Below are 5,240 nucleotides of genomic sequence, written 5' to 3' on the forward strand. Positions count from 1 at the left end.
TGTTGGGTAGAAAACTAGATGTCTGCTAAGTCCATTTTTATTACTGTGTCATTTAGTTCAGAGGCTTCTTTGTTTATATTTGTTTGGTTGATGTATCCTCTGAGGAGAGTAAGGTGTTAAAATCTCCCAATATTATTGCATTTGAGTCTATTTTGTTCGGTAAGGCTGAGAGTATTTGTTTAACCTGTTTAAGCACTCCGTTGCTTGGTGCATAGATATTGACCACTCTGATTTCCTCTTCATGCATCAATCACTTTATTAGTATGTAATGTCCTTACTTGTCTCTGTATTTATTTTAGTAAGTCTACTTATCAGATAGTAATATGGCTACTCCTGTTTTCTTGCAGGGTACATTTGAATGGAAGATCTCTTTCCAACGCTTTGCTCACAGTTGGTTTTTATCTTTGGCTGTGAGATTGGTCTCTTAGCAAAATCAAATGAATAGATCTTTTACTTTTGATCCAATCTGCTTTTCATTTTCTTTCGTTGGGGAATTGAGTCTGTTAATGTTTAGGGTTATTATAGAAATGTGTCAATTTTCTTGCCATTTACTTATTTTCCTGTATTTTGTTTCTTTTCTTTTCCCGTGCTTACTAAATTTGTCTTGTGGTGGTTTCTGTCTGATATGTTTCTTTCATTTTCTTTGTTTTTTTTTTCAGATTGTATTCCTCCCTTTAGAATTGTTTGTAATGCCAGTTTGATGTTCATGACTTCCTTTAATCTTTGTTTGTCATGGAAAGTTTTAGTTTCTCTGTCAAATATAAATGATTGCTTCAATGGGTCACAGTTTGGTTTGGCAGTTGTTGATTTTCAGGATTTAGATAATATCATTCCAGGCTCTCCTTGCATTGAGGGACTGTGTAGAGAAGTTCGCAGTGATTCTCATTTTATTTCCATTGTAATATATGTCCTTCTTTGATTTTAGAGCAATTAAAGCCAATTCCTTGCTATTCAAGTCTAATATTTTTACTATGATGTGTCTAGAAATATTTCTCCTTGTATCCTGTCTGCTAAGGGTTCTATATGCTTCTGTTTGTGGGTGAGATTTTCTCTCTTAAGATGGGGAACTACTCTGTTATTATACCAAATAGGTTTTCCATGCCTCTATTAAATTATGCTCCCTCGTTGATTCTAATTATGCATAGATTTAATTTCTTGGCTGCTTGGCCAAATCTTGGATTTCCCTTTGGAATGTTCTAAGTGTTTTCTTAATTGTGAAAATATCATACAGAGGGGTTACAATTACATGGGCAAGATAGTGAGTACATTTCTTATCAAGCATTGTTGCCTCCTCCTTTGTTTCCCCTTTTATCCCTACTCCTCTCCATCCCCCCATCCCACGGCAAAGTTGTAAAAAGTTCGTTTTTCGACATAACGTCTGCCTTTGACTTTCTGTTCCAGTTCTTCTGATTTCTTCTTGACTCCTGATATGCTATTTTCCATTTCACTTATTCTGTTAACTATGACTTCTACTGGTGTTTGCATTGTGGAAAATGAGCCCTTTATGCTATTAATATCAGTTCTCCAAGTATTAATTTCATCTGTTAATGAAGGGTTTACTGTGTTTTTTATTTTCTTTGTCGGTCGTGGGGCTTGAACTCTGGGCCTAAGTGCTTTCTCTCAGCTGTTCAGCTCATGGCGAGTGCTCTACTACTTGAGCTACAGCACCACTTCCAGTTTTCTGGTGGTTTATTGGAGATAAAATTTCAAGGACTTCCTGCCCGGTCTGGCTTTGAACCATGATCCTCAGATCTCAGCTTCTTGAGTAGCTAGGATTACAGGCAAGATCTGTTGATGCCTGGCTTAAGAAATCTTGGAATTCCTTTGTCATGTGTTCTTTCTTTTTCTTTTTTTAAATTTTTTACCAGGGGAGAGCACGAATGTCATTCCCCACTACTGCAAATTATGCAATTGAGTTTCCCACTTTGGGGAAATCACAAGGCTCAGCACATCTGTAGTGCAATGGATAATCCTCGCCCTGGGAAAACCACCTTCGTGATCATGGTATCTCCCCTACCAGGTAAATATTCATGTCTTCCTTCTCCTATTGATACTTTCACATTTCCCCCTTTATTTCTTTGGCCAATTCCATCATCATTTCTTTAATGGTTCTTTTGTCCTCCATCTCTTCTTCACTTTCACTGGGGTCCTTCCCTGGGTTGTTGTTAGATTTGGGATTTGGTTTGTTGTCCTGATAGTCCATGAATCATGTCTTCTTTCATTGTGATTTACACATTTGGGTCCTGGGATTGTGGGGGTCGTGACCTGAGCTTGGCCTGCTCACACCAGAATGATGTGACAGCCCTCACTTGCCCCGGGCTAGTTGACACTGGGTAGGCCAGCCCATGCCAACAAGCACATGTGCATGCTCTGTCTCCAGCTGGCTGAGAGGAGCATGGTCCCGTCTGCAGTGGGGGATGGCAAGGTCAGAATCGGGACTTCAGGAGGGTTGGGCTACCCACATGGGCACAAGATTTGTTTGTGCCTTGGCCCTGGGTTGGGTCTGTCCCCACAAGTGGTCTATGCTTGGCCTCCTATGGCTGGTGGGCACATGTGCATGCTTGATGTATCTGAGGATGAGATCTACCAGAAATTGTTCCATTGGAAATGTCTGCTGCACAATTATGGAAACAGTAGATTCAAGACTCTGAGAGACAGGCATGAGGTTTGTGGAGAGGCAGGCACCCTAGAGGGGAACTCTCTGCTAGCAGCTACAGCGTGATTCCTGGGCTTCTGGTAGGGGCCTGTGAATGCATGAGTTTGGGCTCCTGATGGGGGATTGCTCTACCAGCGCCAGCAGGTGCTCACGATAGGGGGTTGCTTCTCCTATAGCTGGCACTCATGTTCACTTAGCAACTGCAGCTGATGAAATGCTTCTCCTGCAGCTGCCATTCAGAAGCCTTTCATGGTTCCTGAAGGGAGAGGCTCTGTGGGTGCGGGGACGTTTGTTTTCAGACCAGCATTGTTATCCCCTGATAGCCAGGACTGTTGAGGACACCGAGTCCTGGCGCCCAGCACGTGTGAGTCCCTAGGACCTCCTGCTGGAATCCAACATGTGGGATGTGGGCAGTGAGGAAGGGCTCGGACTTCTTTGACATCTTCAAGTGTAATGTTCCTTCATGGGTTGGAGGGAGAGGGGTCCGTGTCACGATCTGTGGGTAACCACCAGCTCTGATCTCCTGATATCCTGGACAGACATGGAGCTGCTCCTGCAGCTCTTCTGTGTTAGTTGTGGGCTGAGCCATGGTGACAGAGGAGCTCTCTGGGTATGGGTGTTGTGGGGCCTCACCTCTGGTCTCTTCTGGGTATGGCGTTGTGGGAGTATTCTGTGTTTGGATTCTGCAGTCTGCTGTTAGTTATGGAGCCAGGGTAGCCACATGTTGTTTTCCTAAACTTCTGTATTTACCCTTGTTTTATAATGAAGTAGGGATATTAGGTCAAAGTAACATTGTTTTGTCCTCACCGTCATCATGGAGTCTGGATGGGTCTTGGAGGCTTTTTACCCAGCTCTAAAAAGCCTAGAGGGAAAACAGGCCATTCTGGGAATATTGGTGTCATGCTGCTGGGTCCCTGGAGAGCTCTGCTACATAGAATGCTCGACCCTGATTGCTCCCCTAGATGGTTTGTTTTTGTTGGGCTTGGGTCTTTACCCCAAACATGTGATTATTTTGTCTTTACAAGCTTTGTGCAAGCTACATTATAGTCTGCAGGTCTTTTAGACATGAGTCCTTCTGCAGTCACCTGCTTTCTAATAAAGATTCTCAATTTGAGCTCTCAAAGTCTTGCTTGTCTGTTTCTCATGAACCAATTCCCATATAAAAATTTTAATGACTATTTCCAGTTGAACATTCCACATCAGTCTTAACCATAGCAGGTCAGATACTCTCTTTCTCGGGCTTTGTCTTGAAGAGAATGCTGTTTTACATTCCTCTGTCTCACTGTCATCACAGAGAGCAAGTAGCTTTTTAACCTGGTGTCAAATCCCCATTTCAGGCTTTTAAAAGCAATTTCTTACCTCCAGATCTAGAAGACACAGACCACTGTCTTCCCTCAGAAGCTCTGGTGACCCAAGTGTAGCAAATCCATCCTTTTCTGTGGTATGAAGTGTCTTATCAGTGAATAGCACTAGATCAGCTGGAATTTCATCTTCTTTTAACTCTTGATCAGGATGCAATCTTTAGGCTTACATTAGTATTTGGAAACTCAAGATGTGGAGTCAGCAGTCCTTGTTGCCTTGAGGGATGAAAAGGCTGAGGAAATACTGAACACATGCTTTTAGTGGAATTGAGAGTGACCAAAAGACCAGTACAGATAAGGAAGACCATCAATTTGAATCCTGGGTTTTCCTGCCCTGAGATGATCCTTTAAGGCCTAAAATCCCTTGGCACACATATGTTCTGATAATATCACACATATCTGTGTCTCCCAATGGCTCTGGCCTATGTTCCGTAGTGGAGCTTCTATCTGAGAGATAAAGGCAAGAGCTAGCCATATGGCATGCGTTGGCATCTTCAGGCAAATATTACCCTGTTTCTCTGCACTCAATCTCTTGTGAAAATCTGTTCCACTTACCACAAACCCACTGGAGATTTCTTGCACGATCCAAGGTTGATTTACCAATATTTTAACAGACTCCTCTCATTAATAAGCTGAAACATGAACTATCATAATTTCATCAGGAGAATAAGCACTGTTTAAATTAATCTCTCAGCCCACATTTCCCAAAGATATATATCACATTGAATGCATATATATAGTCCATATACATTGTTCCCTTTTTTCTTTTAATATCTTTAAAGTCTGGTTCAGGGCAAACAATTCACAAGTCTGTGTAAAGTAGTTATTATGCAATCTCTCCAATTTAACAGAGGGAGGATAGACTAGGAAAGATAAGGTGAGTGGCAGCCAGGGATTTAGAAACAGGGTATTTAGAAAGATAGCACTATCTCCGTTGTTTTAAACCTTATACTCCTTAATCAGGTGTAGTTTTTACACCAGGGGAAACAAAATAACAAGAACTTCTTTCTACATATGACCTTGCCTGCTGTCCCCAATTGGTGTGCTCTAAAAGCTGAGAATGGACATCATAGAAAAAAGACGTATCCTGGAGAAGGAAACACTTGGAAAAATGGCTCCTCCTGGCAAAAAAAAAATTGCTTATCATGAAATATGGCTACTGGGCCTAAGTATTGCCATCTTGTCCTCATTACTGTTAGGAAAATGAAGGAGAATGAAAAAGG

At 41.9% G+C, this 5,240-nt stretch overlaps 1 non-coding gene across 1 annotated transcript; it reads right to left on the reverse strand.

Moving 5' to 3' along the window:
• Positions 1-1,866: 1,866 nt before the first annotated feature.
• LOC122104047 lies at positions 1,867-2,028 on the reverse strand. The gene has a single exon (XR_006146872.1). It is a non-coding gene; the product is annotated as a U1 spliceosomal RNA (small nuclear RNA).
• Positions 2,029-5,240: the final 3,212 nt, after the last annotated feature.

The sequence above is a fragment of the Dipodomys spectabilis genome, unplaced genomic scaffold, assembly GCF_019054845.1.
Source record: "Dipodomys spectabilis isolate Male_0828 unplaced genomic scaffold, ASM1905484v1 ptg000020l, whole genome shotgun sequence".
Lineage (NCBI taxonomy): Eukaryota > Metazoa > Chordata > Mammalia > Rodentia > Heteromyidae > Dipodomys > Dipodomys spectabilis.